Below are 26,102 nucleotides of genomic sequence, written 5' to 3' on the forward strand. Positions count from 1 at the left end.
CTCGCTGAATGAGGCAAGTTTTCCCTTGGTTTGGGAGGAGGTGTTGGCAGAGGCAGGAAAATTAGGAGTTGAGGACCCGTGTGTTCCAGCTGCTAGGCGAAAGAAAACTCCACACCGCTATCGAGAATGTTCCTCAGCTCACGTGTTCACATCAACGGAGTACATGTACCGCCAGAGGTACTACGAAGTACTTGACACTGTACTCTCCTCGTTAAGCGACAGATATCCACCTGAGATGTGGCAGCATATGTCACACATTGAGCAGCTTGCCACAGGAAAAGCAAGACGAAGCATACATAACAAAGTTCTACGGGTGACGACCTTGAACGAGGACGGCTGATTTTGCACAGAGACATGCTCATGACATCTGTAAGCCAACAAAGTCGGCACCATTGCACACGTTCGAGGACGTCGTGCAGATGTTTTCGGGGGAGAAGGGCGACTACCTGCGAAAGATTTTGTCGAATGGCAAGCTAACAAAATTGCGTTGACCATACCGGTCTCGTCAAGCACATCCGAGAGGTCCTTTTCTTGTCTTCGGCGACTGAAAACGTACCTGCGGTCGACGACTGGACAAGCCCGTTTGAACCATCTGGCCATTTTGCACACTCACAAAGAACTCTCCCGCAAAATCAATTTAAATAAAATTGCCGACGACTTCATTGCTAGAACAAGTGCCCGAATGAACACATTTTCCCTCAAGGTGAAACCATCCCATCAGACAACGAAATGATGTCTTTAATAGGAAAGAGAAAGTTGCCAACTCACAAGTTAAAGCTAACCATTTGGCTAAGAAAACAAAGCAAAAAGTTATTTCCAGGAACGAAAACGGGGTGCATGACAGGGCAAGTAGGGTGAGGCCTTTTGGTTACGCAAAGACGCTTCGTTGCGCTATTTCTAAAGCTTCCCAGTCTATGTTGTGCTTTTTCCTTATTAATATTTATTTGTCATATGCAGCATTAGCTGCACAAGAACGCAATCCACGCTCTTGCTACTTCCTCTCGTGCCCTTTCCCACTGTTGAGATATCGTTGTGTCTTATTTATTTATTTGTTAATATGACTGTGTATTTCTGCGCCTGATAATTTATTACTCTAAAATCATTTATTCCGCGGCCGGGAAATAAATGAAACCAGTGGCATAAGGCATGCTTTGACAAGTAAATAAAGTATTGCGTCATGGAGTCACGTTGTTTTATGCTAATAATTGTAGTCATAAGTTGTGTACAGAAGTTGTTATATATTGTGTATGTTTTATATATGTTATGTCTTATCTTTTCAACTGACCTTTACTCAGGAAAATATTTCTTGACTGTGTCTTTGTATATTAAAACTTTCACAAATCGTTACATGGCTGTTTTCATTTATGTGTAGTTGTGCGACTTATAGGCACAAAACACACATATCTCCCCAACGTGAATAACTTAATCGGCTTTTCGCATGGCTCATCCGAGGACGCGAGTCTCTTTGTGGTACGAGGAGACTCAGGTTATGAAATTGAACTATATATATATATGACCGCTTAGGCAAGCTGGTCGGGCCCCAGCCCCCCCTCCCCCCCCCCCCTCGGGAAAATGAAAACTTTCCGCCTATGATCTCAGGTTTGTTTACATTGACTGTTTTATTCTCGTAGCCATTCAACGCGTGGGGGAAAACGCGAGCAGCTCCTCCTCGGGTTTTTTAGGCTTGATATATACAGTGAAGAACAGCACGATAGTTCTCTCCATGGGTCCTGTGAAATGCACAAATAAAACCGTGTTTTGCTTTGCTAGATACGATATAAATTACATGTATTCGGAGAGCGAAGCATTCAACTGTGCGCCATCCGTTCTAAATGCAAAACGAACCCGATTGCTCGTGTGTCACACATGATTTTTCAGGCTGACTAGGTATCAAGCGCTGCCACACATCGTTTTTAAGCAAGTATGTAATTGCTTTCCAACGTGACTACTGATTTACTCGCGCTCGAAAATATTGCTACAGAAACGATTGATACAGATCGACTTCGACGAAGATAAACGGTCCCTGAGTGCAGCATAAGGAAAGATATGCTAAAACAGATTTATCCAGGTCACGTTCCCGTTGTTAAAAGCAGTAATAAACAACACACAAGAAAATTTTTATTTTATTATTCGATATTGACAGATCAACAGATCTTTATTGCAGTGTTTTTCTTATGACATTATGCTATTTCTTACACAGTCACCCGCATTCCGACACTCTTCGAGCCACATTTTGCGCGGTTCGGCGTATTTCTGAGCATCCCGATCCTCGCTTTGTTAGCGCAAGACGAATCGCAGCCTTCAAAGAAAGCGCGTGAAGAAGCTTCCATCTCGATCACATTATATAGAATTTAGGCAGTTCGATGATACCGCAAAGGTTCCCAACTTTGCCGTAGCATCGAATTCACGTTATTGGAGTGAATTTATTGCGCTTTATTCGGTGCAGCCAGATGTCACGGCGCTTGCTGTAACTCTTTCCGCTTAAATGGTATCGTGAAAAGAGCTTTTCCGGACTCCCGGTGGTTGCTGCACCCAACCAGTCTAGGAAAGATCTAGGAAAGTTCCATATACACTGAATTACACAAAATGCAAAATCCGACCTCGTCGATGGCTCATACGCACGGCGTTTGCGAGCGATGTCTTTGTCTGTTTGTCCGCTCCGGCACGGCGTGGACCATCTATGGTGGAAAGTGATCACCTGACTGCAACTGACCAATTGGCGGCGCGGCGGTGAAGAGAAAAGGGTTGCGGTTCTTTCCATGTTCTAGTGACTTTACGGCAGGGTCGACATGAGCGGCGCCACTGTCGAGATCGCGCCTCGAATGCGCTGGCCGCGCCGAGCGCGACAGACAGTGGAACGGAGGAGGAGGGAAGTGGTTGGCGCTATTTTTTATATAGAGAAGTTTTAGCGAGCACACTTTGGGTTGCCTCGTCTATGGGGGAGTGGAGGAGGATGGAGCGACAGGAGGCGGCGATATCTAAAGCCCAGACCACACGTACGCTTGCGGACGCGCGCAAGCTCGCGTCTACGCGCCTTGCGCTTTACGCGCCTAGCGAGGAATGGCGGTTTGCATTCACAAATACGCGCGACAGCGCGCACTCACTGGCCTCACATGTTGGCGCCTTGGCAAACCCCACTTCGTACTTTGTTATTGACAGTACTTCAAAATGCTTCGATATCTTTAAACGTAATTGTTATATTTTTAGAGCTATTAGATCAGCACAAAAAGTGGCGAAGAAGCACTTTCTTGCATGGTATAAAGCTGCTTCACTGAGAGCTGAATGTACCGCGCCGTCACTGCGTAGCCATGCACGCCGACGCGAGGCAGCCCAAGTACAGTGTACTAGAAGTACAGTACACTGTAGCCCAAGTGCGCGATAACAGAGAGGAGCTGTTCACCGAGATCGCGCCTCGTTTCGACGCGTACGAGCCATGCCGCACCGTCTGCGAAAGCGTGAGCGCGCGGACGCGAGCTTGCGCTTGTCCGCAAGCGTACGTGTGGTCTGGGCTTAAGAATGGCGCTACTTTGGGAAGATTGAGGGGCTTTAGCTGCAATTGCGGCGAGGAATCGTTGAATGTTGTCGCGTTCCACTCTTAAAGACGAAACTTAGCGTCCTCCATTTTTTTACAGCGAAGCTGTATATGGCTAGGTTCTGACCAAATGTGCGTCCGTCATCAGGGCATGTGGAAAAAAAGTCGCATCGACAAAACTGAATCCATAGTTCTGCTTCGCACCGGCGGTGCACCGTGGCTCCGGAGTGGATGGCGGAATAATAAACATCATTGTGTGCCCACCAATATGCGTGTGTGCCTCGTTTTCTTGTGACGTCGACATCAATCTAGCGACGTTATCAGCAGTTGTACTTTGGTCTTAATATGGCCAGGGCGCGCGTAGTCCGTACTGAAAAGAGGAACGTGCAAGCAAAAGAGCGCCGGCATGAGCAATAGCGTGAAGGGGCGTGAACGCGACGGGAAGCCGCTATAGCCGAACGCGTCTCGTCCGAGGGATACGGAACGTCGGATAGCCGCTCTGTGACCGATGAGGTGCAACAGTGTGCCCGTGAAGATCACCTTCGCGAACAGAAGCGGGAGTGGGCGCGAAAGCATCGGCACCCAAATGCAGTACGTCACAGTGACCACAAACCAATGGTTACCATGGTGACAAAGTAAACGCAAAATAAAAGACGATAACAACGAAGGTATGTGTGTGTGCGTCCGTATTCAACCAATATAGCAATTAACCATGCATAACTCAATATATTTATCAACAAGTACAGCTTCGCTGGTCGTCCATCTTCACATAGTGGAAGGGCTCCGATTTTTTTTTTTTTTAGGTTGAGACAGTATAAGCGACTGACCAGTGGTGAAGAGCGCGCGTTACAGGCCACGTTATCGCTATCTCGTGAAGCCCAAGTGACCCAGCCTAATTCAGCTGGCCGAGAAGCGGTTAAATATCGCAGATAGTGCTAGCGGGGAAGCGCCTCGCTTTCCAACTAGATTTTGTAGTCCGGCCGCTGCACAGAAGAGGGGGCGCTGTATTTTGCAAGCTTTCTATTACGTTTGATGTCCACATTTTACCTGACGCCCTAATATAACAGGCACAGCAGACGTGCGCCTTTCTGGGTGTTCCCGCAGCGAAATGAAGGTATTCTGAATTCAGACTGTTTCTGGGAAACGGTACTGTAGCCTACACATTACCGTTTCTCAACCAGTTCAGGCGCTTCTGTTCTACATTAAACCGTGCGCTGCGGGCCGCGATAAGAGAGAGCACGCAGTCTCAATATAAACAAATGGCTGACGGAGCACCATGTACGAATGTCGAAGCGAACATTTTTCAACAAGGGGCGCTTGTTGACGTTGCCTTGTCTTTAGCCGCGCGCAAAGTTCATGTAGTACGCCGAACTTTGTGATATTCATTCTCGTTTTGCTGCGCGGCGCCGCAGACAGCATTCCTGGCGGCGACGGCAGCTGCCACAGCTTGCGGGGCGAGACAGGGCGAGACGAGACGTGGCATCTGGTAAACATAGCCGCTCACGCCGAGCCACGGCGAGCTTCTGCAATAATGAATTGGCCATTTGTAGTAATAACGGAGCGTTTGTAATCGCAAAAAATGACGCAATTGAAAATCGGCGTGGCGCCACTTATTTCGCAATACGGTACCGTCAGCACTGACTGATTCACAGAGAGCGGTGCAGAGGGAGTTCACGTGTAGCTTACGTCAACCCTTCCGTTTCGGCGCGGGTAGTTCAAATTTAGGATGGGGCCGTGATCGGCAATCTTTTGACTCAAAGTGACACACTGCCAATCAAAAAAAAAAAAACGGCGACAGGTTTTCAGACAAGTAATTTATTGGTGGTAGTGTCCCTATAAGAAACGATGTTGGCGTCTTGTGAGTAGGAATTCGAAGCCGCTCGGAAGGAAGCCGATTTGCGAAAGCGCTCGTCTCCCTCGCTTCTTCGTGCCACAGGCGTCAGCTGAGCCGGCATCTGCGGGCTGCGTGCCAGCTGGCGAGCGCACGCCGCGACAAAAACAGAATCTCGTTGGCCGCGTCATTGCCGTCTGGGCCGTGCTTGCAAGTGGCACGGACGCTGCAACGTGTATAGGGCAGAGCCGCCGACGCGCCGTGTCCTGCCGCGTCGGCTGGAAGATAGCACCTGGCCGGCAGTATCGCAAAACATAAGGCGACGTGCGAGACCCACGTCGCAGAAATCCTTGCCACTATACCATATGGTTCCGGCTCAGTCGTGCGGCGCGTTTGAAATTGTTCGTACATAGCGCGACGCATTGCCGCCCTATAAACCGGACTAATGCTAATTTGTGTCATAAATAAATCTTCTATATCCCAGTAAGTCGCGCTAAAGAAATGTCTGACGTCAACGAGTGAGTCCTTGTCGTTGGATTACCAGAACGGCGTGCTGCAAGGCAAGGTGAGCATTTTATAGCCTCACTTGTTACTAAAGTTGTTATCTTGGGTCTGTTTATGTCGTTTAAATGTTAGACTTCGAAATGGAGTCTCGATCACTGACCCAATAAATATAGCGAAATACTGACAATATTTGTAGTATGTATTATTTTACGAGTTGACACCTTCAGTGAAGATCTGCGGTGAGTGTGGGTTGACCAGCGACTGTGAGAAAATGTGCAGTATTTATTTCTGCGATGTGCGTAGGTGTTAGGTTGGCAGTGCGTTATGTTCGGCGACCTTAGCGTTATTGGTGAACCAGCTGGCGCTTTACGTTTCTCAGAGGCGCAATTATTTATTTACGGGAAAAACAATTACCCTAGCCTCTTTATAAAAAATATTCCTCGGAACGAGAACAAGAGTTAAATACCCTTTCTTAAGCGAGGGAGTATGTTTTGATTATGTTTTGAGTTTTTTGCGCTCATTGGTTCGCTAAATAACATATAACACTGGACTCCACGTCGTACTTTTGGTGGAAATCTTTTTTTTTTTTTCACTACGCTCTCTCTACTGGCCAGGTCAGGAAACAACAGCTAACAAATAGTTTGCAGCTGCGGTCTAACAGTGGTGCATATGAATGACTTTTTTTAAAACTTGGCGTATAATAATGCCAAGTTCGGCGCGCTTCCACAATTGCGCCATGTATTGGCTTACAAGTTTTCATTTCACTCACAATGAAATAGCAGTTCTGACGGCTCGTATAATTGACAAGATCACGTACAGGAATTCGGCGTGACTCGTTTCATCATCAGCCTTTTAGAGGCGGTGGCGTTCCGCCTTAATTCTTAGTAACTGTAGCAGGACCAGCAATGTGCAGAACTGTTGTCGACGGCATCGGCGTTTTGCCCGCGTTTGCACCGAACGCGCGTGGTGTCAAAAAACCCGCATTTCCCCGAAGGGGAGTATGAGGAAGTGCGAAGCACGGGGTGATGCTATGAGGGGGCGCGCGCGACCAAACTGCAGTAAAGCCCCTATATTTATAAAAGTAGCGCCATTCTTAGATCTTGCCGCCACCGCGCTCACCCCGGCGCTTCCTCCTCGCCCTCTCTTAGCCGCCTCCTGTCGCCCCAGCCTCCTCCGCTCCCCCATTGGCCAATCCATGTCACGTGAAAGTTCGTGTCGTGCTTTTGTATATTTTTTTCTTTCCAGCGCGCTCCGACTGCCATTCTCGGGCCTGTGCGACGAAAGTGCTGTACGCACAAACGGATCAAACGTGTTAGGGACAAGAACTTCGTTGTGATGGCATGCTGCTGCGCCTTAAGTTGCCGCAACCGACAAGACGAGGGCAAAAGGCTTTTTTTGTTTACCATCCGGCGTGCGCAAACGCTTGCTGCACACTTGATATTTGCGCCGTCTCGCATCGTCGCGTTGCTACTTCCAAAACGGCATTATTAAGACCAGTTACTGACTGACGAAGCAAAATCGCGCCTCAAAAACGTCTCCGCAGGGCGCGATCGAAGTTTTCCTCGGATTTCCTCTGGTAGCGCGTTAGCTGTCGTCTGCCACGGCAGGCCCGACGCAGGCGGCGCCACTGTCGATATCGCGCCTCGATCGCGCTGGTCGCGCCGAGCGCGATAGTGGAACGGAGGAGGAGGGAAGTGGATGGCGCTACTTTTATAAATATAGGGGCTTTAAACTGCAGAGCCGAGTGAAGGAGACGGCAGCGAGAGAGCACGACTCACGACGGCGCCACACACACAACACGTGACGGCGGAGCGAAACACGCCAGGCGGTTGGAGAGGGGGTGAGCGGCGGGGAGAGTACGCACACGAGGGGCTGTTACCGGGCGAGGAGGGAGCTGTCAGCGCGAGGGGAGAGGCGGCGGCCGAGGGTGAGTGCAAACCTAACGGGGGGAGAGGCACACCAGCTGCATGGCGCCGTGACGTCACGGCGCGGAGAGGGTGCGAGGAGCCGGCGTGGCGCGCGCAGCAACGGCGCGGAGGCGCCAGCTGCACAACGCGCCGTGACGTCACGGCGCGGAGAGCGGTTCGGAGCCGGCGCGGGGCGCGCGCAGCCGCGGAGCGGAGGGCGGAGCGCGCGCAGTCACGTGGGGCGTGACGTCGCTGCGCCGTTGCTACAGACGCTCCTCTATGCTCCTCGCGCCGTTGCTAGGGGAGAGGAGGAGGAGCGCGGATGCCGGCGGAGTTTTCGGGGTCGCTTAAGAAGTGCATTCGCACTTAAAACCTCCGAGCCGCCGCCAGAGGGACCGGCAACAGTCACGGACGCCGGGCACGTTCGGTGCAAACGCGGGCATAACGCCGACGCCGTCGACAACAGTTCTGCGCGTTGCTGGTGCTGCTACACAGCTTTTGCAACGACTACCGTAGAGCGGCTACCGGAGTGCCTTGTCCTATTGAAAGGCCACTACGTAATCTTATAAAATGGTTCGTTTATCCATCATGTATGAATAGATGACATAAACAGTACACGGCTGGCTGTTGTTCACTACCTTTCGCAGTAAGCGCCTCTCATGGGCAGTGCGCTACTATGGTGTACTAGAACATGGCGCTAGTACACTTCTAGTACACTTTAGTATTATTACTTTTTTTAGCTTGACAATGTGCTGTCTTTACCCCACCATTTATTGAAAAATAAATATCATAATTCAGTGCTGCCCAACGTCGCGTGAGCCTCAAGATAACGAAACGCTACATTACCTATTTTAACGCTACCCTCCTTAAAAACATAGCGACCCTTGCGATTCACAAAAACTCAAACAAGGCACTCTATCCAGTAGTGCCAGCATGCTAAATCCAGTATGCAGAGCATAATCCCTGCAATCAGGGTGACCGCATTTGTTGACGCAAATGCATTTTCCCATTTCTGTCCAGAAGTGAAAAGCGAAAATCCGCGGAAATCGAGCTGTGGGTGAACTGATCATTTTGATTGCCTCATGTTATTGCAGTACACTACAGGTTGCAGTGTATTGCGACACACACGACCACGATGGTGAAGGCACTACGATGTTTCCATCAAGGGATATATTGCACGTGCCGCGTTCCGTCAGCAATAGTGAAGGAGTTTTTTTTTCCTTCTTCGTTAGGCCTGGAGCCAAATTTAAACGTTTATGTGTCGTTTCAGCCAATGATTGAAAACTTTCCATGAAAAAATGCTACGTTACTGACTGTATACTTAGTAAATTTCTTTCACTGTTTATTTTCGAGGATTCAGTGGAAAATGCAGTGGTGATCTTTACACCATCTTTGTTTTCTTTCAAATGAGCCTACAGCAACTTGGGATTTCAAATTGTGACTGAGAGACATTTATTGAAAGTGCATCATAATTCGTGACTGAAGGAGACAAGAGCCCATAGAGCCTCTATGCCAGTATCAGTACTGCTTCGTACTTCATGCCGAGGAAGAATGAGACCTTTATTTAGACATACCGCATGGTTCATCTAACTTGAGACTCTGAACATATTAGACTAATGAAATATTCTTCATAGTCTCCTTGACGTAAAGTATTTCGTGATGTGCCATTTTCAAATTAAGTTTATATATGCCGTTATCGAAATATTCGTGTTAGGGCATAAGTTGCATTGAAGAAGTTGTAGAGCATACTAAAAGCACCCAATGAAGCTTGTCTTTTTTTCTCGATGACGTCATCTGTTTGTAAATACAGTAAATAGAAACAGCGCAACCGGGACCACGGACGAAGAAAGAGGACGGAAAAAGGTTGCGCTCCTTTTTATTTACTGGAAATGTACGAACAAGCCCAGCTATACCAGTACTGCAAACGTTATTTTCTACATGGTTCTATTTTACAAGCGTTAAATACAGGCCGCGAAATAGAAAAAAATATTATGCCACCTCTGCTTGGCGCGTGCATAGCACTGCTTTCGATCATGTTTAAAAACACGAAATGCGCGTGTCTTCGAAACGATCAAAATTCGACCAGAGTGTTCTTGTATGTGTTCACTGCCGGCCACTCTTAGTGTTCAGGACCGTGACCGATTTAATTTATCACAACGACATTGTGTAGTTTCCGGAAAACGCCATGGCCATCTCTCTAATTTTTACAGAGAAGCTGTATACATCTCGAAGTCGCTCGCAAAATTTCGTGGCGCAAACACAAAACGCCATACCACATACCAGCTGTGCGATAGCGTCGCTGAGCTGGGGAGAGAGAGCTGAGAGAGAGTGAAAGGAGAGTATAAAAATAGCATCGCGCAGCATAGCGGATGCGAGGTGGAAAGGAGGAGTGAGGCATGTGGTAGTGGGACGCGTAGAGCTTCCTGGGGTACCAGCGGCCATCCTCTGCGACTCCAAGGCAGCCCTCCTCGGCCTGCAGAGGCCAGAAAGCGCCAGCCTTGGAGTCGCACTGCTGTCTACCCGGCTGACAGCGCTGCAGGACGCAGGCCACCCGGTGTCCCTGCACTGGATCCCCGCCCACGTAGGGATCCCGGGCAACGAGGCAGCCGACACCCTGGCGAAGGACGCCCACCACACCACTGTGCCCCTCAGTCGGGCCGTGACGGAGGGCGACTTCACTGGACTGAGGCTGCGGCGACACCTGGCGACCCACCACCCAGACAAACGGGTGGCACTGGGATGCCCCCCACGACCACTCCCCCAGCGAGGCCTGGCTCGCAGGGAGACCTCGCTCCTTCTCCGGCTCCGCATCGGCTGCAGCTGGACGGCAGCACGCAGCTACCGACTGGGACGAGCGACGTCCCCGGCCTGCAGCTCCTGCGGGGAGCCGGAGACGATCGAACATCTCCTGCTGGCCTGCCCGGCGTACCTCCAGCAGCGGGGCCCACTCCTGCAGGAGTTCCGCCGCCTGGGCCTCCCCTCTGGCAAGGAGGAAGATCTCCTCTTCCCCGGCCGACACCACCTTTCTGCACTTCGAGGCGTCGTGGAGTTCCTTGACTCGTCAGGGCTCTCCGCACGCCTCTAAGGACATTTCTACAAGCGGGAAGGCCTCACGGCCTCCCATCCCACCCCGGGCCTGACCGGCCTGGCACAACACCCCTGCAGACTCTGCGGCACACCAAGGCCTTCCATCTCGGCCTGATACGTGCCGCCTATGCCTGCCGGTTTTGCTTCGCCCAGCCATGGCGACTCCACTCTATCCCTTCTTTCGCTCCCACTTACCCCTCCCCGTTGGCGCTGAGCCGTGCTCCCTCAAGGGCTGCAGAAGATAGCGTCAACCTTTCCCTTTCCCTCAAGAACCACTTATCATTAGAGCTGCTGCCGACGCCGATCGCGTTTCCTCGTGTTCGCGCCGAACGCGCCTGGTGTCCGTGACTACAGCTGATGCCTCTGGCGGCGGCTCGGCAGGTTTCGACCAGAGAACTGGAAACTATACTTGCGGTCAACTTTCTGTGGCAATGAAGCGAAAGCTACGGAGGCAAAGCGCTCACAAGTGAGATCGCTTCTAAAAAGAGTCCCGCGTTTAAATCCACGTTAGTTTAGGCTGGAGAAGAGACAGCATAAACACCTTATTAGAAACAGTTAAATAAGACAGAGCACACCACTGAGTGTAAAAGCACGGCCGCTGGATAAAAAAGTTGTCGCAGTTTCACCTGAAAGGCGAAGCATCAATTACGATAGCAAATTTGAAGAGAGCTATACGGAGTAATGATAGCAGCTTTATCAGCTGTATAAGCTTGGTCATGCAGCAGCACCGGCAACACGCAGAACTGTTGTCGACGCCGCCGGCGTTTTGCCCGCGTTCGCTCAAAATGCGTGCGGCGTTGGTGACTGTTGCCGGAGCCTCTGATATAAATAGGCACTTGGTGCCGCAGCTAAACGTCGCCTCCCTTCCGTGCCCCTCCCCCCCCTCCCCCACAGCCTTTCGCGCGTCGGAAGAAGGTACGTTTACTCTACATATATGGTGATTGTAGAGGAGGAAAGAGACGCCTACTTCTGCAGCCCTTAAGGGAGCACAGCGCAGAACGCGCGTTTCTTCTCCGCCGTGCGTTCACTCCCCGTGAAAGCGCGCGTCCCTAGCGCTCTTTCACTCGCACATACAGCGTTCGGCGGCGCGCGGCGACGATTTCATCTCCATTGACGTCATACGGAACCTCACGGCGACGGCGACGGCGACGGCAGAAATCTGCTTTTGAGTGTCCATATAATTGCTATCGCAATAAAAAAAGGTGCGGCCTTCCGCGTCGGATGCGCTGCAATGGGAGCGAACGTGACGGCCGTAGTTGCATTGTAGGCCGCTTGGCTGGGCCGAACGGCGCTAGTCATCGGCGATGGAACGCTTCGGCTTGCACGTTACTTTGCTTATCTTGCGGCTTTTCGCTTCCGCGTCTGAGCAAACGCACAATTGTCGCACGTGGAAGCTGCGCCGATTCAGCGTCTGTTCCGAGCAACCAAAATCACTGTCAAACGCTGCCGGACTACTTGGCGCGGTAACACATATGCAGCAGCCACGAGCCCTTAGCTTTCACTTCATTGCCACAGAAAGCTGTCCCCGAGTATAGTTGCTTCCGAAAAACTGGAGCGACAGCTAGGGAAGCTGAAACCAAGCGTCGCGGAAGAGAACATCCCGAATTTAGATTGAGGGAAGCAGAGAGTTCGCGCAGGCAAAGAAATGAAGATCCGGAGGCTTGTGAACGTGGCCGATTGAATTCGTCGCGATACTACACAGAACATCGCGAAGAAATCCTGAGTGCCAGGAAACTAAGTGTGTGCTTTGCCACTACTTTACTAGGCTCTGCCAAGCTCCGCTGGTCTCTGGTGTTTGCGGTAGCAGAGCCACGCATAATTTTTACAGCGAAGCTGTATACCGCTCGCTGTTCGTAAAATTTTGGGGCGTAAGCACAAAACGCCAGGTTAACAATTGAAGGCAAACGGCATATCTTACTTTGCAATCAGGCATATACAGCATAATATATATGTGTGTATACTTCTTGACGTCACGAATCTTTCATATATATAAAATTAAAACCCGTCTAGCAACTCATTCAGTTCATTCGAAGACTGCCATGGGTAAACCACAGAAATTAAATACACCAGAAGAACCGCGGGAATACAATGCTCGACCATGTGTGATGTTTGATGTGGCTTCGCTGGACATTCACGTTCGTTGTGCCGGATGGCGGCCAATTTTTTTCTTCTTTTTGTAACGACCATGCAAGCTTCGTTCTTTCGAAACGTGATTGAGAGCTCGAGAGCTCTGCATTCGAAACATGCACGCGCGTAATGACGTCATTTCTGAAATATTTCGCGGGATTTCGTCTGAGCCCTGAAAAAAGAACCTCAATATATAATGTCGCAATACCCGAAACACGAAACATAGTGTCGTAGAAATATCCCTTTGTGTTGCCGCCTGAGGCCCTTAACGCCATTTTTGCTCCCTAAGTGTCGAACGCAGAGAGGCCATCGCCGAGCAATGCTAAATTTCTTCAGCAAATTGCAAACTTGCATGCGTTATTACTCCCCATGAGCATTCCTTTGAGTTTGATGCATTATACCTAATAAGGCTGAGTGAGCTCTCTCGAACGCGGCCACTCCGGCTCGGATCGACAATCGTGCTGCCAAGCTATGGGCGTCTTGCGCTGGGGTTTGAGGTATAGTAGCGGCGCCTGGCGACGGCGAGAGAAGTTATATCTGGGTAGTACCAGCTTGGGTAGTATTGAGCCCTGGCTGTGGCGAAGCACGTTTCTAGCCCGAGTTTTACGTCGATTCACACTTTTTTTTCGGCCCTGTTGTGAGTGCGAAAAGGCTCGTCACTTCTCAGAGACCACGCTGCGAGCTGGCCGCAGCCTAATTTAAGGAAAACAGACTCTCCGTGTGCCGTCAGACGTAATGCTGGAAGCAGAACGAATCGGCGACGCCGATCCGCAGAGACCTGGCTCCGCCGCGAAAAGGCGACACCGTCTTTACTGCTGCGTCGCGAGCTGCCACGAGCAAGAAGGCCTGAACCTCAACATCAGATTCTACCGTTTTCTTTCAAGGCCTCACGAAACGGAGCGTCCGGCGCGCTGGATAACTTTATTGCCCTACTATGAGCAGCACAGGTTTGAGAGTTAAATGTGCTCATCATTGACCCCAAGCCAGCACTTTGAGGCAGCGCAGCAAGGCAGGATTGATTACAGCACATCGATGTTGGAGCGCTAGCTGTCATTAAAAACTACATCAAGCGAGCAGCGCACGAGCTCGCGCTGCAGCGCTATTCGCACGTAGTACGGTACTGCGAGCTCATGTGCATTGCATAAGTTATTTATCAGTTGCTAAAGGGGCAGATGGCCGTTACTAGAGCGCAGGCATGACTGCTTGTTTAGCGGCATGCAGTCAACAAATATTGCAGGAGGGCCCGCCGTTTCGCGGCATGCTGAAGGAGCGCTGCCGTCGCGGTGCGTATACGATCGTGCGCTCGAGCAGTTCCGTACACATGATGTCAGCTTATCGCTGCAGTGAATTCATTTATAGAAAGCATTTCCCTCGCGTTTTTGCGCCCGAATCTAGCAGCGTCCAAACCTTACCTGAAGTTCAACTTCGTACGTGACTCGTTTCACTTGCGATTGACACCGCGCAAAAACTTCGCCACTTATTTCTTGAACGGCGTACACTTATTCGGCGTTGCTTAATTTCTTGCCTTTACGCAGCGTGCCACCCCTGAAAAGATCTGCGGCACCCAATATTCGCTGCAAGCCGTGGTACAACACAACCGAAAGTGGCGGGTCCATATTGTAAACGCGCTTTCCGAAGCAGACGACCGAGCTTGGTACTACCCAGTTTCGGATTGAGGGCGCTTTTTATGATGATGATGATGATTTATTGGCATCCCCTTTGAAACGGGCGGCGACAAATAGTCACCTATCCTGCTTGACTTAATCAGGTATACTATACATGTTCTTTATCTAGCATTTTTGTATACCTCTCATTATTTTTCTTTTTCAAAAATTTACCTTGTACCGCTGCCTATGATTTTAAGAAATCAGGTCGTATCCACCTTTTGCGTGCTTTTTTTTTTCGCCAGTACTCTAATCGTCTCTTGCTTATCTCTACGCCTGATCTGTTGATGTTCCCTTCCACTTTAAACCCAAGCGCTTCTGGGAGTTGCACGTTACCTACGGTTCTCGCTGGGTGGATCCCGTTGCATTCCATTAGGATGTGCTGAGTGGTACGTCTCTGGGTCTTTACTGTAGCATGCACATGCCTCATCTAGTTCGGAATATTTGCTCCGGTATGTTTTGGTCCTTAGGCAGTCGGCTCGAGCCTCAAATAGCAAGGCACTGCCCCTTGTGTTATCGCACAGATTTTCCCTTCTAATTTCTTTATTCTCATTCTTGCAAATCTCCATTGTCTTTTTCTTTCCATTCTGTGCATCCAATTCACAGTCTCTATTTTTCTCATTTTCTTTCTGATGACTCCTGGTTGTCTATTTACAGTTTGGATTATCCTGTACTTGGTTTGCAACTTCCTTGACCTCTTCCTCCATTCTGTGTCCACGCTTTTCATGTAGAGATACCTTTACCACCATTTTTGCAATGCCCCCTGGGCAACGCATAAGCCCCATGCCTGGCGGAACGGCCAGCCACAGGCTACATTTGGCTGCGATTGCAACATGCGTGAGGCCACAGCGGCGCGATGTGTGCAGGCGACACGTGCCTGATTGAGTAATGAATTTGTTTCTCTTTGCACAACGATGCCCAAGCACGACACATGGGTAGTAAGTACCATTGAAAATATGCAAGTAATGCTGCAATAACTCATTTTCGTTGTAGGTGTTTTTAACAAGTTTTAAGCAAACAAGCAAGATTTTAAAGTCGTTTCACGCCAAAAATAAACAGAAAAACAGACATTTGCCTTGCTTCTGAGAGCCAGAAAGTGTCACTGATTCATAAGACGACGCTTGAAACAAATTAGGAATTACAAAGATATCTCGTTATATTGCTTAGCATGAAGTCGTGAGTTAGATGACATCCCGCGGCGGTCTGTTCAATCGACCCGCAATGCGAAAAACGCTTCCCTATTATCGTTTCGGTGTGCGCTGTGGATTAACGTCGACCACTTTGGTGAGTCACTTCAGGACCTTAAGCCCAATAGTATAGTTTTCAGCGCAGATTGCCATCGCAACACATGCGACCTCAAAATTTGCATGCCTAGGTTTTTTGCAGTGTTCTATGGGAGAGGTTAAGCCTGCGCCGGTATTGACTGTAGGAAATCACTATTGCATCAATGCCGATATTTAGATTTACAAACGAAAAAAAAAACAGTCATGCCGTATACTTGCCACTTTTATTGTTTCCGCGTGAAGTAGATAACAACATTTATGTAGCCGCGTTCTTCAGGCTTTCCTCGTCTGGGGCGCGCGAGGACTGCATCTGTCAAATATCCTTCTGCGTTTTGTTTACCACATGAGGTTCCATCAACTGCGACCAACTTCCTTGAAGTGAATCACAGGAAACAATAGGCGGAATCATGCCATTACTTGAAAGAAGGCGGTGAGTTGCTGTTGTGCCTCAAGATTTGTCTAATACGATGATTACCTGCATATGCGTGATTAGGCGTGTGCCTCCATATCGTTCCTATAAAGTGAATTCATGGTGCGCAGCAGGGACACGCGCTTAACTCTTTCGTTGTGGCTAAAAACGTCCTCATTTTCCGTGCTTTTATTTTTTAACGTTTAGTTTCAAGACGCGGTAGTCGCAACGTATACAGCGACACAAAATTATATTCTGATCACTGGTGTCTAGAATGCACGTAAAGGAGCAATAATTCCTGAGACAGTTTTTGAGAATTCTTAAGAGAAACTTCAAAGAAGCACCTAAAGAAACACCAAGGAAAGTAATAATTTGTAATTTTTAGTACAAGTGCAGAGAGTGAATAAAATCTGGAATATACAAAATACGCACCTGCCTCCTTGTTCACAACTTTAAGTCAGATCACGCAAAAAATATAAATGGAGATTTGTTGGCGTTAATACTAGCCGTAGTTTTGCCTATGTTATGCGGGGTAGCAGTAGCTTCGCAAATGTGACAACTGGTAAGTTCGTATTGTACAGGGAGCATTTGCTTTTATTCATTGCAGCAAGCCCCTGCTTCGTCTTTTACTACATTCTCTAGGCTCGGTAAATAATGGTTGTCAGGTCGGGGAGCATGCAGAACCCTCCTCTTGATTATAGCGCTTGATCAGCATTTTTGTGCAAGCAAGCAAGTCGTTACACTAGTGCTGGAGCCTCCACGTCCTTCGTTCAGTTACTGTACAGCGCTGTACAGTAACGTGGAGTGTTGCACATTATTGTAAAATAGTGAATGAGGGCACTTGCACAGGCGGTGATCAAAATGCCTTGCGTGTAAGAGGTGGTATAGATATGAAGTAAAAAGGTTAACATGTACAAAACTGTGGTCTCCACAACACGCGCTTTTAAAGTTTGCAACGTTTGGCGGCTCGATAACGAGATTTTCGCACTTCGTCTCGGTTAAGATTTGTTGTCTGTAAAATAAAATGTGTGTCGGTAAAGTAGACGCAGTTTCGCGGTGTGGAAGTACTTTTATGCGTTATATGAAATATTTATAGGGACCCTGAACCACTTTTTATCCAAGTGGAGGAGGATATGTCATGTGAAACTAATCTATTTCAGAAATACCTGGCTGCGAAAAGTACTGCAATGCGTTCGTCAGAAGCAGTGTTATTGGCAATCAAGCACGGCGTCCACTGTGCTCTCGCTCCTTCTTCAAAGCCTTGTACTGCGAAAGCTACGCTTGCACTGCGAAGGCTACGGCGAGGTGGGGCGCGGCCACAACGGTCCGCCTTAAAAATGTCACCGTTGCGCGCAGTTCAAATTTCATTCTGTATCTTAACGTAGACGCCACGACTTCAGATTTAGGTGCCTGCTAAACTTAAGCCAAACGCGGCTGTCCTCAGCGAGCCGTAGTGCACTTAGCCAGTGGACTTGTGGTGGCACCCCGCGGCCAGCCGCAGCATAACCGACCTCAGCGACTAATAGCAGCCGCGTATTTAAATGTGCTTTGGTACGAAATAAAGCGCACAGAAAATAGTGAGGCTCATGGCTTCTGTTGAAATGAGAGCGTTTGAGAGAAAGGTGACTTCGCGCTCCGCTTGCGAGCTCCACGCACCGCGTACGACAGCAAAACTTGGCTGAGATGTTCACAGCGGCGTATGCTACCCGCGGACTATGTTATTTCACCAAGCCCGAGGGGTGGTTCAGGGCTACTTTAGGGAAACTGAGAAATATTCGGGACCCGCTTTGTGATTGTCCACATCTGAATATACCCAGCTGGCAGTGGCGTCATCGCGCTTTCACACTAGGCCGTTGCATCGTTCATGTAGACGGGGGGCATTTCAGATAGCAGATCAAACTGCTATCTGAAATACATCAATGCCAGAAATAGGTTTCCCCAGCTAGTCTTAATGAACTTGCTGTACGAGCACTCGCGTGCTTGCTACCTCAACGCACCCTAGTAGGAATTTGGATGCAGGATCCCTGAAAAGTCGACCTCAAACCTCAACTCGGGTAATCGCTAAAAAGAGGCAAAAACGACACAATGTGAAGCACTCTCTCTTGCTGCGAACGAAAAGAATGTGTTCAGAATTCAATACGAATACGATTTCTATTTTATTATCAAAACGAGACACATCGTTGGGATTACCATAAATGGTTATTATAAGACACAAATTTTTATGACTTAAAATTAACAATGCAATGTTTTTGCAGTACTGGATTTATCCGTCCTGCGTCGGAATTCTACAAAATTGTCATGAAAATCAGCGTTTATTATTTTTTAAAACGTCTCTAAAATGTTCCAATTTTAGCTTTTTCAAATTTTTGCATTTTGCAGATATTATGAATAACTAAATAAATACGTGGTGTAGTTGCGTACTTCGTTTTCAGTTTGCAAGAACCCTTTTGCTCATTTTTCAGGAGTAATTTCACCTTCATCTATTTAGCTAAAATAGCCAGAGACAACCCTGATTTCGGGGTCAGTCTGAGGCAGTTGCTCAGAAAACGAAGTTTGGCAATTTTTCAAAAACATAATTTGGGTGACATAAACTTAATCCCCCGTGAGCCAATAGTAATACTGGTGTAGAGTTACCAAAAATGTTTTGGCGGCTTAAAGTGCGCTAATATTAGAGTGATAGGCCTTCGAATTTGTAAAATCTGCAAGTTGTAAAAACTCTCTTTCCAAATGTAGTGAAATAACATTTTTTTTTCAATAAATCCGTGTTAAGTATCGCAATACGAAGGTTGATTCCTTTCTACAGAGACATTTTTACACCACATATAAACGTTCGCTGAAAACTAAACATAGTCGGGACCCCCTTAGTCTGTCCTTATCTGAACACATAGGCAATTGCAGATGGCTTGGAATCTCTGCCTTCCCTTTCTTCCATCTTTATTTCTGTTATATAAATGTCCTCGCGTTAGATAAGCCTTCTGTGAAACGACGCAACTCTGAAACAGGTATAAAGTTATAGGCTAATTACTTTTACACCCACCGTGGGTGGAAGACCGAGCTATGTGGCTGAGCAGTCGTTCTTGAGCGACAGCGTATAAAGAGAACCGTATAAAACAGCTGTTCGATCAGGCCAAGCACTCAGTTTTTTTTCTAGGATCTAAATGTGCTATCTGGTCACCCTTTCGTGGCTCTATAACTGACTTAACCCATTCACAGCGCGAAAGGACGAGAACACACTGAAGAGATAGAGGGACAAGCGCTGACTATCAACAGACACCTTTATTGAACGCGCACATATAAATAAGCGATGATGCACGTGACAAGAACCGAAAAATTGACAATGTGAAGGCTTAATTGGCACGAAATGAGCATAACAATCCATCGTATCATATCAACGTCTAAAGAAACTTGGCCAGGTAATCTGTCTCCGACTTATGGAGCAAAACCCACCGGAGCGCAACACACGTGTCCTCCGCCTTATCAATGAAGTAGGTTTACACTATGTCCCGGACAGATATCTCCCCGTGCCTCGATAGTACTTTGGTTTTTCAAACCACTTGAGCGCAGCCGAGATTCTTGCAGTGCAAGGCAAGATTCGAAGACGGCTGTCCCCTCAGGGAAGCCTCATGCTGCGTAAAGGTATGTTCAGACGGCGGTCGTAACGTTAGCAAATCGCGCATATCTCATAAAGACCGTATCGCGAGTTCCAAGCGTTAAGATCGTTAACAATGCTGGTAGTTAACATTGTCAGTTGCATACGTTACGCATCTTACGACCGGCCAATCAAAACGTGAGCTGGCCAGTTTGGTATCAGTGCATTTCATCATCGCGCCTGTAAACAGACTACGCACACTACTCGAACTACGCACACAAGCAACTACGCACGTACGCAGCCATGTCCGTTGGGCCGTTGATCTAAGTGGAGATGCCGGTAGTCGCGTCACGGGAAATTTAAAACCGAAACTGCGGCGCTTACTGGCCACACCGTAACTTTCGTATCTGTATGAAACGTAAAAGTAGCGGGCTTTCCAACAATGACGATTGCGTGCGTGACGACTGTTGCGCTCTTAACGCTTCATAAGATTATAGTCTGAACAATGTAGTTGCTCTTTTTGTGTTTGCGCTACCGTTTCTTCCGAAATATCTGCACATTACGTACGTAGTCTGAACGTACCTTAAGGCGCACATTGACGCATCTTTCCGTCCGGCCAATGTACCGCGCTCCGCACGAGATGAAAATGTCGTACACTACTCTTTATTTGCATTGAACAGGCTTTTCACTATGCATAATGCAGCACACGCGTTGTCGGTTCTTGTCACACTTTTTCGGTTCTTGTCACGTGCATCATCGCTTATTTACGTGTGCTTTCAGTAAACTTTTCTGTTGATAGTCAGCGCTTGTCCGTGTATCTTTCTGTGTGTTCTTGTCGTTTTGCGCTGTGAAGGGGGTTTCAGTATGAAATACCAACATGCCCAACGTGCCGTACTTTTGAAGCTATAACTGAGACTGCAAGCAAAAAGAACGTGAGCACGTGAATTCGCAGTGTATGTTGTGATTAAAAACCGGCTTGCATTCCTGGGAACACACCCCTATAAAAACAACTGCTTCATCAAGGGTGCAACCATATAAAGCCAATAGATATACTGTAGAGGTCAAGGAAACCACCGAGTAAGTAATTTGTATTTTTTCTTTGAAGTGTAGAAATTATAAGCGAAAGGAAAATTATTGCGTAGGAAAAAAACTTGTTGCCGATGGGATGCACATCCTCCGCATGACGCGTGAGTTGCACTGCAAATTGTGCTACGGCTGCGACTGTTCCCGCGTTCACAAGCTTGGTATCATTACACCTTTATGGGTTTATAGACGGTGTTCCGTTGTGCCATGGTTAACTCCATCAAGTTTAAGGGAAAGATCGAGTCGTTCGTGCGGATCAGTGATGGTATCGTGCTTGCCAACTTTTTCTAGCAAGTAAAGATGATGATAGCTGCCATGAACACAAAAAGTACACCCGTGAGTAAAAATATACGGACTACAGGGTCGCCAAAAAACTGAATTTCGTCGTAATTAATAAGCATGAGCTGTAATTAATGGGTACTCTGAAAAGTTCGCAATGCCAAGTTTGGACTGCAGTCCTCAATTTCAAGTTGCGTTCACAGGTAGAGGAAAAAATCGGCTTTATCGCTCAACCCCTGGTCCGTATACTTTTGCTCACGGCTGTACATTAAATAAATTTTCAAATCTACCGGTGTCATGTTTTCCTGTCGGATATATTTGTGCGCTCAACGCTGTCAGTAGTATTACACACTTTTTAACCACACTTTTTCTCATCGCACGTAGTCGTGCGCTACAAACATTTCTTTAAGTCCTAGTGGTAGAGGTGTTACCGATGGGACATGCAAACACATTAAGGGTGTAAATACCTTCAGAATGTATGTATAATATCTAACACGAGAAGTGTTAGCCAGTGCGACTCATGGTCATACCGGCACCGGATAATTCGTAGTGCAACGCGCTGCGTAATGCGGAGGTCGTGGGTTCGGCTCCCAACGGTGGCAACTTGTTTTAAGAGCGGAGCTGCTGAAGGTCTTGGTTAGGCCGCGTAGTGCGAACAAAAAAACTGCGCCTGGCGATGACGTCCCCGCGCGTTGCCTAGCAACCACCTCGCGGAGCGGCGTATGCTTGGCATAGTCTCCGTGCCGTGCACATGTTACCTATACATGGGACGTTAAAGAAAGGGAAGGAGAGCATGCGCACGGCGCGCGCTTTGCTCTGGAAAGAGAAAAAGAAAATGAGAGCGAGAGAGAAACTGTAGCAGCACCAACGAATCAACGCGCAGAGCTGCTGCTGACGGCGGCCGCGTTTCCCCGCGTTCGCGCCGAACGCGCGTGGTGTCCGTGACTGCAGACGGCGCCTCTGGCGGCGGCTCGGCAGGTTTCGACCAGCCACGCCCTCACAAGTGCAGAGGCGCAGCTTGGCCGTGACGTTACTGGGAGCCGCAGCGACGGCGGCCGAACTCTCGATGACTCTGTGGCGAGTACATGTAGCCTTGACATGGGACGACCAAGGAAGATCGGACACCCGAAGAAGCCGCTTATCTTGAAGCGTAGCCGCCGTGGTTGGTCAGTGGCTATAGTTTTGGGCTGCTGAGCACAAGGTCGCGCGATCGAATTCCGGCCACGGCGGCCGCATTTCAATGGCGGCGAAATACGAAAACAACCGTGTACTTAGATTTAGGTGCACGTTAAAGAACCCCAGGTGGTCGAAATTTCCGGAGTCCCCCACTACTGCGTGCCTCATAATCAGATCATGGTTTTGGCACGTAAAACTCCATAATTTATTTTTTTATCTTGAAGCGCGTCGTGCGGCCAAGCGAGAATCTGCGCGTAGGCGGTTAGCCGATTAAGAATACCGTGCCTAGCAGCACTTAGTATTTCCTAGCGAAACCTAGCCCAGCATAGTAAAAGCTTGAAGAAGCTAGGTCGATCACCAGCTACGCTGTGTACTCCAGCCTTGTACTACTAGTGCAAGCTGTCCACATTTTGTTGCGATAGTAATTATATGGACACTCAAAGTGGATTTCTGCCGTCGGCGTCATCTTCGTCGCCGGCGTCGTCGTCATGAGGTTCCGTATAGAGTCCAACGGCGATGAAATAGTCGCCGCGCGCCGTACGCTGTATGTGCGAGAGGGACGCGCGCTTCCACGGGGAGCGAGCGCATGGCAGAGAGCAAACGCGACTTCTTCCATCGCGCCAAAGGGCGTGGTGGACGGGAGGGAGGGAGGGGAGGCGACGTTTAGCTGCGGCACCAAATGCGTATTTATATAAAAAAGTGGTCGCAGTTTCACCTGAAAGGCGAAGCATCAATTGCGATAGCAAATTTGTAGAGAGCTATACGGAGTAATGATAGTAGCTTTATCAGCTGTATAAACTTGGACATGCAGCAGCACCGGCAACACGCAGAACTAATGTCGACGCCGTCGGCGTTTTGCCCGCGTTCGCACAAAATACGTGCGGCGTTGCTGACTGTTGCCGGAGCCTCTGATATAAATAGGCACTTGGTGCCGCAGCTAAAAGTCACCTCCCTTCCCTCCCCCTCCCCCCACCGCCTTTCGCGCGTCGCAAGAAGGCGCGTTTGCTCTACATATATGGTGATTGTAAAGGAGGAAAGAGACGCCTACTTCTGCAGCCCTTAAGGAAGCACGGCGCAGAACGCGCGTTTGTTCTCCGCCGTGGGTTCACTCCCCGTGAAAGAGCGCGTCCCTCGCGCCCTTTCACTCGCACATACAGCGTTCGGCGGCGCGCGGCGACATTGGCGCTGAGCCGTGCTCCCTCAAGGGCTGCAGAAGATAGCGCCAACCTTTCCCTTTCCCTCAAGAACCACTTATCATTATCGCGGCGACGCCTCTGGCAAGGAGGAAGATCTCCTCTTCCCCGGCCGACACCACCTTTCTGCACTTCGAGGCGTCGTGGAGTTCCTTGACTCGTCAGGGCTCTCCGCACGCCTCTAAGGACATTTCTACAAGCGGGAAGGCCTCACGGCCTCCCACCCCACCCCGGGCCTGACCGGCCTGGCACAACACCCCTGCAGACTCTGCAGCACACCAAGGCCTTCCATCTCGGCCTGATACGTGCCGCCTATGCCTGCCGGTTTTGCTTCGCCCAGCCATGGCGACTCCACTCTATCCCTTCTTTCGCTCCCACTTACCCCTCCCCGTTGGCGCTCAGCCGTGCTCCCTCAAGGGCTGCAGAAGATAGCGTCAACCTTTCCCTTTCCCTCAAGAACCACTTATCATCGCGCGGCGACGATTTCATCTCCATTGACGTCATACGGAACCTCACGGCAACGGCGACGCCGATGGCAGAATTCTGCTTTGGAGTGTCCATATAATTGCTCTCGCAATAAAACGTTGTAAGACGCGAAGGTGGTAAAGACTTCCGACGCTGCTGGACGAGTGTCCCGTTCTGATCTCGTCGAAAATATCCGAGCCGCCCCCTGAGGCACCGGCATCAGTCACCATCAGTCACCAACGCAGCTCGCGTTCGGTGCGAACGCGTGCAAGACGCCAACGGCGTCAACCACAGTACTGCGCGTTGCTGGTGCTGCTGCATGTACAAGTTTATACAGCTGATAAAACTACTATCCTTACTCCGTATAGCTCTCTTCTAGTTTGCTATTGCAAATTGTGCTTCGCCTTAAGAACTGCGACATTTTTTTGCCACTTTCATTTTCATTTAGTTTATTATTACGACACTTCAGTTAAATACTACAAATACCGTTCCCTATGCTTTCATTGGCTTCTTTATCTGTTGGATTGACACCTTCGTCACTACGATAAAAAAAATGCGCGCCACTGTTTCCCTTCTTGTCTTTGAAGATGTGGGCACAGTCACTCAAGAGCCAATTCACCGCGGGAACAGGTTAGCCGCTAGGTATTGAGGGATTTCAAAATTACCTTCATTGCGATAAAAGCACTGCAAAGTGAATGCCCCGATTTATTTTAGCTGTAGATAAAGGCAACGCAAATTCAAAATCAAGTTAAACATAACTGCCGGGCTTTTCATATCAGCCTCGTGTTCTCACTCAGAATCATCAAATCACGATATCGTGCCTCCATTGCTACAATATCACAAGCGCCGTCTTCGCGGCAGTGGCATTTTTCATTATCTTTCGCTAAACAACTTTGCCCCCACGATATCTCGAACGCACTTATAAAGTGAGGTCTCAGAAGGTGTGGCAATATCCCACGCCTCTTGTATATACTTTGCCAGGCGGCTCGCACTCGCGCAGCCTCCGTGGGTGGACAATTCCCGACCGGTGTGCTTCAAACACGTCGAGCCACAATATTGCACACGCCAAAGACATATGGCTATGTCACGTAGTCTACCTGGTTTAAACGTATCTTAGCCCTATCTCTTGTGAGTCCCGTTTATCTTCAGCTCTTTGAGCGCACGTGAACACGGGAACGCTTGCCCTTCACTATTAGACACTCAGTGTGAGGTTCACGTACACAGAAACTATGCGCACGCAAGCGTGACAGTTATACGTCTGCTACGCGCTGCATATGTGGAGCACTTATAGTTTCGCGTACGCAACAGTCCCTGGACAAAGGCCTCGCAAACGTTTAAATCGATGATTCCGCATGCCTACTGGTGCCCTCAGTCGGCAGACATGAACGCTACTCCATCCAAGTTCGTTCAAGACAAACTGCATTCGGAGCCGACGCGCGATTCTTGCACCTCGCGAGCTATGCATCCGTGCCAGCTTGTGCTGCCTTCTGTCTGGTAGCTCGCAGAGCCCGTCATGTGCTTGGGGCGAGATTTCTCATGCGTATGTGAGACTCGAAGGTGCATACGCATTTCGATCCCGCAAGATCTTTACGCACGTAGCGCTTCTGCATACGTGAAACCAAAACTGTGCATTGTGGCGCAGCCTAGCCGCACTTCAGGTTTGTTGTGCGCATGTGCATAGAGAGTAGCGCTCGTTCACGCGCATCACGTCATCGGAGCACTGGCATGTCGTCTCGTCTATTGCAGACAAGTCCTTCTTTGGGGACTTTACATTGATTTGAAATTCGTGACGTCCCGGTATCTGGTCAGTTTCTTCTCATCAAATTAGACAGTTTGAGCCCTTATAATGCTTTTAAGGCACGAAAAATGCGTCAGAATGAAGCTTAGAAAGAAAAGGGTGCGAAAAGTAAGCGCGGAGCGACAATAATGCTTAATTAGCTCAGAAATGTCGAAATCAAACCCACGTGCGCCTG

At 49.0% G+C, this 26,102-nt stretch overlaps 1 protein-coding gene across 2 annotated transcripts in view; it reads left to right on the forward strand.

Moving 5' to 3' along the window:
* The first annotated feature begins 5,814 nt into the window (after nt 1-5,814).
* The window catches only part of LOC119445548 (uncharacterized), a 381,600-nt gene continuing 361,312 nt past the window's right edge, over nt 5,815-26,102 (forward strand). Inside the window, exon 1 of one of the 2 annotated variants that reach the window (XM_049663397.1) lies at nt 5,815-5,928. The gene's annotated coding sequence lies outside the window, so the exon portion shown is untranslated. Of the gene's footprint in view, nt 5,929-16,967; nt 16,992-26,102 lie in introns of those variants that run through there. The other variant, XM_049663398.1, reaches the window with a different exon arrangement.

Source organism: Dermacentor silvarum, chromosome 3, assembly GCF_013339745.2.
Source record: "Dermacentor silvarum isolate Dsil-2018 chromosome 3, BIME_Dsil_1.4, whole genome shotgun sequence".
Classification (NCBI taxonomy): Eukaryota; Metazoa; Arthropoda; class Arachnida; order Ixodida; family Ixodidae; genus Dermacentor; species Dermacentor silvarum.